The sequence below is a fragment of the Hyla sarda genome, chromosome 2 (genome assembly GCF_029499605.1).
Source record: "Hyla sarda isolate aHylSar1 chromosome 2, aHylSar1.hap1, whole genome shotgun sequence".
NCBI lineage: Eukaryota > Metazoa > Chordata > Amphibia > Anura > Hylidae > Hyla > Hyla sarda.
Genome location: NC_079190.1, coordinates 42,153,774 through 42,167,545, shown reverse-complemented (window position 1 = coordinate 42,167,545; position 13,772 = coordinate 42,153,774). Strand labels below are relative to the sequence as shown.

At 43.4% G+C, this 13,772-nt stretch overlaps 1 long non-coding RNA gene across 2 annotated transcripts in view; it reads right to left on the bottom strand.

Moving 5' to 3' along the window:
- The window catches only part of LOC130358410 (uncharacterized), a 177,142-nt gene that overhangs the window by 118,322 nt on the left and 45,048 nt on the right, over nucleotides 1–13,772 (bottom strand). Inside the window, exons 1-2 of one of the 2 annotated variants that reach the window (XR_008889515.1) lie at nucleotides 9,390–9,492; nucleotides 5,321–5,379 (exon numbers count right to left, since the gene is read on the bottom strand). This is a non-coding gene — a long non-coding RNA (uncharacterized LOC130358410). Of the gene's footprint in view, nucleotides 1–5,320; nucleotides 5,380–9,389; nucleotides 9,493–13,772 lie in introns of those variants that run through there. The other variant, XR_008889514.1, reaches the window with a different exon arrangement.

The following is a 13,772-nucleotide window of genomic DNA, read 5'->3' as shown; positions in this document are numbered from 1 at the left end:
AGTTGTAGCTTTGCAACATCTGGAGGTCCGCAGGTTGTAGACCACTGTCCTATACTTTACATTGCACGGATCCCTCAAGATACGATGGTTTCAACAAACGATGGTCCATTTGGAACGGATTACCATCGTATGTTGAGGGACCACTATACTTCAAATCAAGAGGCTTCCATATCAAAGCTAGTGTTGAGTGCGAATATTCTAAATGCTAATTTTTACCGCGAATATCGTCACTTCGTGATTTTGCGAATATTTAGAATATAGCGCTATATATTCATATCAAGTTTTTTCTTCTTCTCAGTACACATCACAGCAATAATGTGTATACTATGTAAAAATAGAAGTGACCATCGCTCCCTGCATCCAGCTTGTGGTCCAAAGAAGGCTCCAATATTATTTACTGTGAGGAGTCGGAGTGGAGCGTGAATATTTTGTATATGCGAATATGCAAATATTCACGAATATCGACACTTCCAGAGGACACTGGTCCCTCCCTTCTTTTAGCTTTAGATAGGGTAGGTTGGTTAGTAGGGTATAGGGTAGGGTATAGTGTTAGTTAGTTGAAAGATATAATCGCACATGCGCACTATACAAATTTCATTACGATTTTCGCATGGAAAAAAAAGTGAACGAACGTAGCGAATATGCGAATTTCGTGAACATAGGGCGGATATTCATCCATATATTCGCGCGATATCGCAAATTCAAACATGGCCCCTGCCGCTTGTCACTAATCAAAGCCCTGGGAAAATAAATACCTCAAAAGCCAGGATGTATGGATAACAGCTTGGACTTTACTGAAACTGCAGGTCGAGTAATACAGCAGACCATAAAGACTGACAATATGCCCCTACACGCTGAGATCTCACATTGATAGGAATGTGCTATTTGACGGCCAGAAGGGGATCATAATGCTGGCGCTGCCTTCCTCACTGGCGTACACTTACGGGGGAGGGGGAGTCAGCGCAGCCAGGCTTTGGGCACTAGAGAGGAAGGCATTCTCCAATACCTGAAGTTTGGCTGCGCTGACCCCCCCCCCACCCCCCAGTAGCGGCACAGCAGTAAGTACAGGCTGTAGTGTACGTCAATGTGATGCCCCCATACAGTATAGTGAGACTTACACTTAAAGGAGTAGTCCAGTGGTGACCCAGTGGTGAACAACTTATCCCCTATCCTAAGGATAGGGGATAAGTTGCAGTTCGCGGGGGGTGCGACCGCTGGGGCCCCCTGCGATCTCCTGTACGGAGCCCCGACCGCCCGCGGGAAGGGGGCGTGTCGACCTCTGCCATAGAGATGTATTGTGGGGGCGTGTTGGCCGCCGCTTCGTGCGGGGGTCGACACCCGCTATCTGGCCGGAGAGCCTGGCCCCCGTACTGAGAGATCGCAGGGGGCCCCAGCGGTCGGACCCCCCGCGATCTCAAACTTATCCCCTATCCTTAGGATAGGGGATACGTTTTTCACCACTGGACTACCCCTTTAAGTTAGAAAGCTGTGCATTGTAAGATGGCATCCCCCAGCGGGTGGCACCTGGGGGGGACAGCCCCCGCCCCCCGGTCTGAGAGTAATACAGCAATCACATTACTATTACCCCCAGACAGCTGATGCGCCTCTGGAGGTGACTGCAGTATAAGACAGCAGAATAGTAAGTGCATCTCTAGAGGTAACAGGAGAATAAGGCATGATGTAACAGCAGAATAGTAAGTGCATCTCTAGAGGTAACAGGAGAATAGGGCAAGATGTAACAGCAGAATAGTGACTACAGCTCTAGATGTGACTAAAGTATAGGATATTATGCAAAAGCAGAATAGTAAGTGCAGCTCTAGAGGTAACAGGAGGATAAGATATGATGTAATAGTAGAATAGTGGCTGCAGCTCTGGAGGTGACAGGAGGATAAGACATGATGTAACAGTAGAATAGTGGCTGCAGCTCTGGAGGTGACTGGAGGATAAGGCATGATGAAATAGCAGAATAGTGAGTGCAGCTCTAGAGGTAACAGGAGGATAAGATATGATGTAATAGTAGAATAGTGGCTGCAGCTCTGGAGGTGACAGGAGGATAAGACATGATGTAACAGTAGAATAGTGGCTGCAGCTCTGGAGGTGACTGGAGGATAAGGCATGATGAAATAGCAGAATAGTGAGTGCAGCTCTGGAAGTGACTGAAGGTTAAGTCATGATTTAACAACAGAATAGGGAGTGCAGCTTTGAAGGTGACTGGAGGATAAGACATAGAGTAACAGCAGAATAGTGACCACACACACAAACACTTCTTACTTCTCTTCTTCTTCTGTCCAGTAAGGCTTAATGCGGTACTCCGGCCCTGAGACATTTTATACCCTATCCAAAGGATAGGGGATAAGATGTCTCACCGCGGGGGTCCCGCCTCTGGGCACCCCCGCAATCTTGTATTCGCCACCCACTTGTTTGAGCGGCACGCCGCGGTTCCAGCTCACAAACAGCCGGGTGGCGACCACGGGGCCGGAGAATTGTGACGTCACTACTCCACCCCCGTGTGACGTCACCCCCTGCCCCTGCTATGCAAGTCTATGGGAGGGGGCGTGACAGCTGTCACGCCCCCTCCCCAGTGGCGTCGCTAGGGGGGGGCCAGAGGGGGCCATGGCCCCCCCTAGATCAGGCCGTGCCCCCCCCTTGGGCCCCCCCAATTTAAAATATATAGGGATGTCCTGATACATTGATGGCTCCGCCCCCAGCACAGGAGAGGACAGGCCGAGAGCTAAGCTTCATGTGAGGTGAGTGATGTCCCGTGTCCTCCCTCTCTTCCCCCTGATCAGCAGTATAACCCGGGGCTGGGTCATGTATATAGTAGCAGTCCAGAGGAGTCACTTTCCCTCCTCCAGTGTCCACAGGTCACCAACAGGTCACATTATCACAACAATTTTTAGGAAAAATCGCGGCAAAAATTGCGCGATTTTACCGCGATTTTTTGTAAATCGCGGTAAAACAGTGCAATTTTTGCCGTGATTTTTCCATAAATTGTTCTGGTAATGTGACCTGTTGTTGACCTGTGGACACTGGAGGAGGGAAAGTGACCCCTCTGGAAGGACAACATGTGAACACACTGCTAGTTTATCATTAACCCCTTAAGGGTACATTCACATGTACAGGATCTGCTGCATATTTTTGCTGCATATTTTGTGCAGCTGATTTTGCAACCCATTAGCTTCAATAGGTAGCAAAATCAGCTGCAGAAAATATACAGCAGATCCTGTACGTGTGAATGTACCCTAAGGGCTCATTCAGGGGTGGATCCGCAGTGTATTTTACGCTGCAGATCCGCCGACAATGGACCCTACAGTGCTGCCTCCATCTGTGCCTGCACATAACAGCAATCCACCGCTACGAGCAGACACGCTTTTGATGTGTATACTCGCACACATCATGGCTGCTCCTCCTGCTCTCTGAGCTAGGCCGAGAGCAGCCGCGATGTGTGCGAGTATACAAATCAAAGTGTGTCTGCTCGTAGCGGAGGATTGCTGTTATGTGCAGGCACAGATGGAGGCAGCACTGTAGGGTCCATTGTCGGGGGATCCGCAGCGTAAAATATGCTGGGGATTCATCCGTGTAAATGAGCCCTAAGGACACAAGGCGTATGTGTACGCACAGTGCCTGCTCACACTGTGTTGTATAAATCATTAGCTAGAACCCTCGGCTAATGCCAGACATCACCAATCAGGCTGATGTCCGACATTAACCCTTTAGATGCCGCTATCAAAGTTGATGGTAGTGTCCAAAAGTTTTAACGCCTTAAGGACCGAGTGTTTTTCCATTTTTGCACTTTTGTTTTTTCCTCCTCACCTTTTAAAAATCATAACCCTTTCAATTTTGCACCTAAAAGTCCATATGATGGCTTATTTTTTGCGCCACCAATTCTACTTTATAATGAAATCAGTCTTTTACCCAAAAATCTATGGCAAAAATGGGAAAAAAAAATCATTGTGTGTATATATATATGTGTATGTATGTGTATATATATATATATATATATATATATACATATATATATATATATACACGCACACACGTTTTAAAATTGCCCCCCCACTTTTGTCCGTGGCCCCCCATGTGCCCCCCCTAAATATGAATGCTGGAGACGCCACTGCCCCTCCCATAGACTTGCATAGCGGGGGCAGGGGGTGACGTCACGACACTCCGGCCCCATGGTTGCCACCCGGCTGTTTGTAAGCTGGCACCGTGGCGTGCAGCTCAAACAAGTGGGTGGCGAATACAAGATTGCGGGGGTCCCCAGTGGCGGGACCCCTGCGGTGAGACATCGTATCCCATATCCTTTGGATAGGGGATAAGATGTCTCAGGGCTGGAGTACCCCTTTAAGCCTTACTGGACAGAAGAAGAAGAGAAGTAAGAAGTCCTTTGGATAGGGGATGAGATGTCTCAGGGCCAGAGTACCCCTTTAAGGACCTGTGGGTCATGTAACTCAGGTCCTTAAGTATTCTCCTGCACAGATCGTGAAGAGGAGAAATTCCTGCAATTAATAAGATCTGATGATGCCCCCTCCCTCCGTCCTATCTGCCCCTAGGAACATGCCCTCCTTGCTTTCCTCCTGTATTAGATGTTAAAAGATCATGGAGCAGCATGCTGTAGGTCTGTATATACTCAGCTTGCATGCTCCCTGATCTTGAGAAGCCTGGGCCCTCAGGCAGTGCTCAACTGCCCGACTTGTGAGTCAGCTCCTGGTCAGCGGACAGGTGGGCTTGTCTGTCTGCCTGACCCTGTGTAAGAAGACCCTAAGCCAAGGTTCACACCTGGATTGGAGGCTCCATTGGGTAACCCTCTTGTCACTTTCTCCATCTAAGATGCAGGACATGCTTTGCTGGATACCTTGCTGGAAACCCAGTGAACCGCATTAGGTTGATGAAGTATGTCAGGTGCTGTTCATGTCCAGCGTGTATGGAATCCACCGATGCAGGAATGGACCCAGCCTTTTTTTTCACTAGTTAAGACCAAATACTAATAAATCTTGTTTCCTGACCTACTTTATATTTCTGATTGTATTTTTTAACTCTAAATTCTGTGCATGATTACCAGGGCAGACATCTTTGCTTATGATGATCTATACAGACTGCTTTACAGCAAATGCCTGGATATATAGAACTAGTGTCTGGAATGACTTGTTGACTTCTATGGGAGAGTGTTGTGGGCATGCGCTGTACAGTGACTACAGGGAAAGGTAAACTATGACCATCATGTAAATCCTGTGTTATTTATATAGAGATGTGATACTGAGATACGGTGGAGAGAACAAGTATTTCATACACAGACGATTTTGCCGGTTTTCCTACTTACAGAGCATGTAGAGGTCAGTCATTTTTTCATAGGTACTCTTCATCTGTGAGAGACAGAACCTAAAATCCAGAAAATCACATTGTATGGTTTTTAAAAAATGTATTTACATTTTATCGCATTAGCATTTGATACATCAGAAAAGCATAACTTAATATTTGGTACAGAAACCTTTGTTTTCAATTACAGAGATCAAACGTTTCCTGTAGTTCTTGACCAGGTTTTCACACACTGCAGAAGGGATTTTGGTCGCTGGGCAATAAGGACTGTCGCTGTCGCTGGGCCATTAAGGACTTTCAGCTTCCTCCAAAGATTTTCTATTGGGTTCAGGTCTGCAGACTGGCTTTTTTAAAAAGTAATTAGCATGTTATTGCATGACATAAGTATTTGGTCACCAACCAGTAAGAATTTCGGCTCTCACAGACCTGTTATTTTTTCTTTAAGAAGCCCTCCTGTTCTACACTCTTTACCTGTATTAACTGCACCTGTTTGAACTCATTACCTGTATAAAAGACCAGAGAGCTGTGTAAGGACATCATATTGTAGACCTGCACAAGGCTAGGATGGGTTACAGGACTGTAAGCAAGAAGCTTGGTGAAAAGGCAACAACTGTTGGCGCAATTATTAGAAAATGGTAGAAGTTCCAGATGACGGTCAATCTCCCTTGGTCTGGGGCTCCATGCAAGATCTCACTGCGTGGGGCATCAATGATCATAAGGAAGGTGAGGGATCAGCCCAGAACTACATAGCAGGACCTGGTCAATGACCCGAAGAGAGCTGGGACCACAGTCTCCAAGAAAACCATTAGTAAGTGGTCATGTGGTCTAATGAGACAAAAATAGAGCTTTTAGGTCTAAACTCCACTTGCCGTGTTTAAAGGTAGTAATGAGCAGCAGGAGCCATATTCGAATTAGCGATATTTCGCTAATATATGGACGAATATTCGTCCTAAGTTTGTGAAATTCGCATATTCGCTATGTTCGTTCTCTTTTTCTTCATGCGAAAATTGATAATGAAATTCTCATAATGCGCATGCGCAATTATATCTTCCACCTATAAGAAGGGAGGGACCAGTGTCTAGTCTGGAAGTGCCGATAGTCGCATAAATATTCACATAAATTTGCATAAAAATAGCATTAAAAAAAGAATAATCGTCATTACGAATATATTTTACTATGTTCTAAATATTTGCGAAAACCACGAAGTGCTGATATTCACGGAAAAAATTTGCATTTTGAATATTTGCGCTCAACACTGTTTAGTGGAAGAAGAAGGATTAGTACAACCCCAAGAACACCATCCCAAACGTGGTGGAAACATCATTCTTGGGGGCTACTTTTCTGCAAATGGGAAAGGGTGACTGCACCATATTGAGGGAAGGAGGTATCGTAAGATCTTGGCCAACAACCTCCTTCCCTCAGTAAGAGCATTGAAGATGGGTTGCGGCTGGGTCTTCCAGCATGACAACTCGAAACATGCTGCAACTAAGGAGTGGCTCCGTAAGAAGCATCTCAAGGTCCTGGAGTGGCCTAGCCAGTCTCCAGACCTGAACCAAATCGAAAATCTTTGGAGGGAGATAAAAGTCCTTATTGCCCAGAGACAGCCCCGAAACCTGAAGGATACAAATACTTATGTCATGCAATAAAATGCAAATACAATTTTTAAAAATCATACAATGTGATTTTCTGGATTTTTGTCTGAGATTCCGTTTTAGATTTTCACATTTGAAGAGTACCTATGATAGAAATGACAGACCTCTATATGCTTTGTAAGTAGGAAAACTTGCAAAATTGAATCAAATGCTTGTTCTCCCCACGGTATAAACTTGTTTATTATACCCTTCAGATCTTAGCCCATGGGCCAACAGTGATTTTTTTTAGAGGCTGCACAATTTATTTTATTGCTTTCTAGTCTTTTGATGCGTTAAAATAAATATATGACAACACGCATGATTTTAAAGCCATCTATATGATGCAGTAAATACTAATTAATAATAACCTTTAGGTACATAGCACCAACATATCCCATGGCTCTTTAGAGTACAGACAATATCACACATTACATAGTGTCCAACTATTCAATAATTCAAACAAGAGGAGTGAGGCCATTGCCCACAGAGCTTACAATGGTCACCGTTGTTTCAACAAACTTTGCACAGTTAAAAAGTACAAGGGAACAAAAAACATTTTGATATATATTTTATCAGAAAATGCTTCCTCCTTATCAAGCTTCTTCCACAAACTTTCACTCTGACAAAAAAAAAAAAAGATCAATTTTGTCCTGTGTTGACTGAGAGATCAGGGTACATTCTGTCCACACAAGTCTATAGAGAGGGTAAGAGGAGGGGGTAAGTTGAGAGAACTAAGACAGACAGAAAGAATCTGAGAGACTGTAAAGAAATTACCCATGCTAACTATAAGTGATATATCTCATTCCAGGGCTTGATCACAGCTTAGACTGCTCACTACTGTTCAATAATGTTCTTCATGCTGCTGCTGTTTCTTGGTGTGTAGGTTAAAGAGATAGAAGAGCAGGACCCCCTCTTCTGTGTGTGCAGTGTATGAGAGACATCATAGCAGTTCATCTCTCAACCCACTAGGTGAGGGACAACTGAAAATTAGAGATGAAGCTGGTGAATAAACTAGTGAATAATTCTATATACAAGCTATAAAGGGCCCAAAATAGTGCTGCTCCTCATGTACGTACACAGGGCAGCTTATCCTATAAAGTTACCTAAAATGACAGGTACACTAAATAATAACTACTGAATACCTCTGCAAAACATTATGCACTCCAAGGGCATGAACAAAAGCATAACCATTCAAAGTTATTTCTGATGACATCGCAGACTGCGAAACAATAAATGGAGCCATTAGATCCCTTGCTTTCTGCATGATGAGGTATTACTATTCCATTTCTATGCGGCAGCCAAATGTCAGGCATAAACAGCTTCACGTCATTGATTTCTGTTCCACAGTCACCCTCTGTGTCACCTTGTCTAAATAAATTCATTACATCTGATAGATGAACATGAATAATAAAGTTTCTTTTGCCAAAAGGAAAAGAGATGAGAAGAAATAATGGCAGCCTGATCTGTTTCTCCCGGTGTAATATCTGCTGTCATCTTGAGCGCGGCCAGATGCTGCTGTATTTGTAGGTTTCACTCCTGTTCTTGACTTGTGAGCGAAGAATCACAGGCAGGAGACGACTGTCTTCACACCTCAACCCATCTCCGACAACTGTGAGACCTCATCTGATGTTCACTGCCTCAAGCAGCTCCGCATCCCCAGGTACCACAGGCGTGCCTTGGTTTTTCAAATAGTTTCGTAGCTTCCAGGGTCGGAAACTGTTTTTGACTGCTTACTCCACTTCTCTGGCAGGATACAGGGCTCCCATCCTTAAAGGGGTACTCCGCTGCCCTGTGTCGGAAGCTCTGCTCCCCAGCGTCCGGAAGTATATTGTTCCGGACGCTGTGTGCGGGCTTCCGTGTTCAGGGATGCCCCTCGTGACGTTATGCCCGCCCCCTTCGCGCCCCCTTCCCATAGACTTTCGCTGAGGGGGCGGGCGTGACGTCACGAAGGGGGCGGGCGTGACGTCCCGAGAAGCAGCCCTGAACACGGAAGCCCGCACACAGCGTCCGGAACAATAAACCTCCGGACGCTGAGGAGCGGAGCTTCCGACACAGGGCAGCGGGAGCATCCCAGGAGCTGTGCATGATGGGAAAATATCCCCATAGGAGCTGGACACTTCCCGTGACGTGAGTCATCAGAAAGCAGTTAGACAGAAAACAGCAACTCAACTTCAGAAGCTAATAACTATTGGAAGGATTAAGAATTTTTAATAGAAGTAATTTACAAATCTGTTTAACTTTCCGGAGTCAGTTGATATATAAAAAAAAAGTTTTTGCCTGGAATACCCCTTTAAAACATATCGTGCACAGTGCTTCAAAATGGCCATTTGTCTTAAAGCATTATAGGCAACCTTTTAAGTTTTATTTATAAAAAAAAAAATGGCTAAACAGCAGAAAAAATCTTAAAACATCAGGAGGATAACATGTCTATATTTGCCAAACCTGTGACTCTTTTTTCTCACATCACTCCCTGCTCCTCGGCTATTGGTTCCAGCTGCTCCTCACAGGCTTTTTGCTCTTCCTAGGCCCTGTATGGGAGTTGGAAGATGAGTTTCAGCCAATAGCTGAAGGCCATTGCGTGATGTCAGAGATGGGGACCTATAGGATACAGAGCAACTAAGAAACTTGCATTTTAGGGATCTTAGTGGTTGGAAAACCCCACACAACTCTAACTAGTCCATTTCGATAATTAAGAAAATTTGCCCCAAATTCCTTTTAATTAGATTAAAATTGAGTCCTATGGAAAACTAAAGGTTAAATTAGTCAGTAATACTGAACGCAGTATTGTTAGTGCTGCTGTATTGTGGAGAAAGGGAATTGCTTTTGCTGTCCCAGTTCTCAGCCCTCTTATCTATAGGTGATGCTTTGACTGGTTCGGTTATTATACAATCTATCCCAGTGTTTCTCAACCAGTGTGCCTCCAGCTGTTGAAAAACTACAAGCCAAGGGTTGTCAGGGCATGCTGGGGGTTGTAGTTTTGCAACAGCTGGAGGCACAATTGTTGGGAAACTCTGATTCATCTGTAAGGAAATTAGGAAAAAAAGACAAGGGCTACGAATGTCAAATCGGAAAACGCTGCAGTAAATTTCCTATTCATGGGTGATAAATATTTCAGCATATCCAAACAATGTTGTGGGTGCAGGGATGAGCGGCTTAATATAAACCATGTTTGAGTTTGACGCTTAAAAGCTGCAGAGACTTAAATGAGCGATCACTTAATCAGCGCTAAAAGCCACTGCCAGATTTACTCGCCTTTTCAGTATAGGATTTAATATACTTATTTGGCGCGCTTAATTGCCATTGATTTGCTATTTTTAGTTATTGCCTTTGATGTTCTAATGCACTTAGAAATCTGCCTATATTAATGGTGTTTTCAGAAATTCCTCATGCCGACATCATTTACACATAGTTTCTTTCTGAAGGAATGGCGCACACCAAGACATTATAAGTAACAGGCCATGCAGAACAATACTTTTGTATATATATATATATATATATATATATATATATATATATATATATAGTCTAGCCGTAAATGTTGGCACCCCTAATATTTTTCAAGAAAATGAAGTACTTCTCACAGAAAAGGATTGCAGTAACACATGTCTTGCTGTACACATGTTTATTCCCTTTGTATGTATTGGAACTAAACCAAAAAAGGGAGGAAAAAAAGCTAATTGGACATAATGTCACCAAACTCCAAAAATGGGCTGGACAAAATTATTGGCCCCCTTAACTTAATATTTGGTTGTATATGCTTTGGAAAAAATAACGTAAATCAGTTGCTTCCTATAACCATCAATAAGCTTCTTACACCTCTCAGCCGGAATGTTGGCCCACTCTTCCTTTACAAACTGCTCCAGGTCTCTCTTATTGGAAGGCGCCTTTTCCCAACAGCAATTTTAAGATCTCTCCACAGGTGTTCAATGGGATTTAGATCTGGACTCATTGCTGCCACTTCAGAACGCTCCAGTGCTTTGTTGCCATCCATTTCTGGGGGCTTTTTGATGTATGTTTGGGGTCATTGTCCCGCTGGAAGACCAAAGATCTTGGATGCAAACCCAGCTTTCTGACACTGGGCTGTATAGTTCGACCCAAAATCTGTTGGCAATCCTCAGATTTCATGATGCCTTGTACACATTCAAGGCACCCGGTGCCAGAGGCAGCAAAACAACCCAAAACATCATTGAACCTCCCCCATATTTCCCTGTAGGTACTGTGTTCTTTTCTTTGTAGGCCTCGTTCTGTTTTCAATAAACAGTAGAATGATGTGCTTTACCAAAAAGCTCTATCTTGGTCTCATCTGTCCACAAGACATTTTCCCAAAAGGATTTTGGCTTACTTAAGTTCATTATGGCAAAATGTAGTCTTGCTTTTTATGTTTCTGTGTCAGCAGTGGGGTCCTCCTAGGTCTCCTGCCATAGTGTTACATTTCATTTAAATGTCAATAGTTCGCACTGACACTGATGCTCCCTGAGCCTGCAGGACAGCTTGAATATCTTTGGAACTTGTTTGGGGCTGCTTATCCACCATCCGGACTATCCTGCATTGACACCTTTCATAATTTTTTCTCTTCCGTCCACAACCAGGGAGATTAGCTACAGTGCCATGGGTATCAAACTTCTTGATCATGTTGCACACTGTGGACAAAGGCAAATCTAGATCTCTGGATCATGGACATAAGATGGACATAAGAGATTGTTGATATTTTTCCACAATTTTTGGTTCTCAAGTCCTTTTTTCTGTTGTCCATGCTTAGTATGGCACACACAGACACACAATGCAAAGACTAAGTGAACTTCTCTCCTTTTTATCTGCTTTCAGGTGTGATTTGTATATTGCCCACACCTGTTTCTTGCCCCAGGTGAGTTTAAAGGAGCATCACATGCTTGAAACAATCTTATTTTTCCACAATTTTGAAAGGGTGCCAATCATTTTGTCCAGCCCATTTTTGGAGTTTGATGTGACATTATGTCCAATTTACTTTTTTTCCTCCCCTTTTGGTTTAGTTCCAATACACAGAAAGGGAATAAACATGTGTATAGCAAAACATGTGTTACTGCAATCCTTTTCTGTAATAAATACTTAATTTCCTTTAAAAATAAATAATAATAATAAAAAATAATATATATATATATATATATATATATATGTAATATAGCCAGAACGCTTATAAATTTTAGGTTTTGATGTCATCATGGCTTATCGATATATATATGGGGAACAACATTGTCTGGTGACAAAGGCACCATCGAAGAAATGAGATATACAGCAGGTAAAATAAGTATTGAACACATCCCCATTTTCCTCACTAAATACACTTCGAAAGGTGCTATTGATGTGAAATTTTCACCAGATGTTGGTAACTACCCAAGTAATGCATACATACAAAGAAATCAAAATAAATAAATAAGCTCAAAAATTAGGTTATGTATAATAATGTGAAATGACACATGAAAAAAGTAGGGAACACATGAAGAGAGGTGCAGAAAGGCATGGAAATCCAAGACAACAGCTGAAATCAGCTGGTTCAATCCTAACTGATGGCTACAAAAAGGTCTCATTGCCATGGTGTCCCACAAGATACATCTCATGATGGGTAAAAGCAAAGAGCTGTCTCAACCTAATTGTTGCAAAACATAACAATGGTGTTGGTTACAGGCGCATTTTTAAGCTTCTGAATGTTTCAGTGAGCACTGTTGGGGCTGTGGTGTCCCGGTACTGTATTGCATCCAGTACCTACGTTCAGGTAGGGTTCCTCAGGTGGGACAGCCCCTAGTCGCCTCTCCTTAATTCTAACTTTAATGTTCATAAATGTATATATTAGTAATTATATCTATAATTGTATAGGAAGGTATAGTACTTACCTTGTTCAGCGTCGCAGGACCTTCGGTCATGTGACCATGCTAGTAACCTCTGTGGTATGTTGCAGGACCTTAGGAGGTCCTTGGGTCACGTGTTACCCACAAATCTCTGTAAAGATGATTGACATCGGTTTGGACCAATTAGCGTTAGTCCAGCCCCTGCACATATAAGGGAGCTGCGTCCAGTTATCGCTCTCTTGGGTTGCTGCTCTCGTGGATGCCGGACTAACAGGACGGTGTGCTACGCAACTTTCAAAGACACGCTAGGCCTCAAAACCTACGGCCTCAGCAGAACCAAAAATCGTGAGTCTTACTCTAATTCCTGCTAATACTAGCGTGACTACTGGACCACAACTAATTCCCCTAAATCCAGTGGAACAGCGCAATAAACTAGAGACTCTTAAAGCTAAAGTCCCAACCATTGTCAATCTCCAAAAGGAAGCTGTATTGATGAGAGACTGTTATGTTAATGAAGTGTACAGAAAATCTTCAGTAAAGATAACGCTGTTTGCAGAAGCTTTCTGGTTGTGGACAATCCATTATTACTCTCTACTTAAACTCAGTATCATCTACCTCCCTATCGTTCCTGGGAAGGGCGGCGGTAGGAAAAGCTTTATTGAGGAGCCCTCACTCTGGCGTCACGAATAGCAAGGGTTAACAAGCACCCTTTAATACCAGCACAGCTACACTCCCCATACCCTACAACCCCCAAGCTACCACAGGGCCATAATACAGAATTGGAAAGACAATTGTGTCACATAAATTTGCCTCGACCAGTTGCTTCTCGCATGATTTCTAACAGAGGAGTGAGAAGAATAATCAGAAGAGTTGTCCAAGAGTCAAGGACTTGTAAAGAGTTTCAAAAAGACCTGGAATTAGCAGGTACTGTTGTGTCAAAGAAACAGTATTTAGTGAGAAAAATGGTGACATGTTCGATATTTATTTCATCCACTGTATAAGG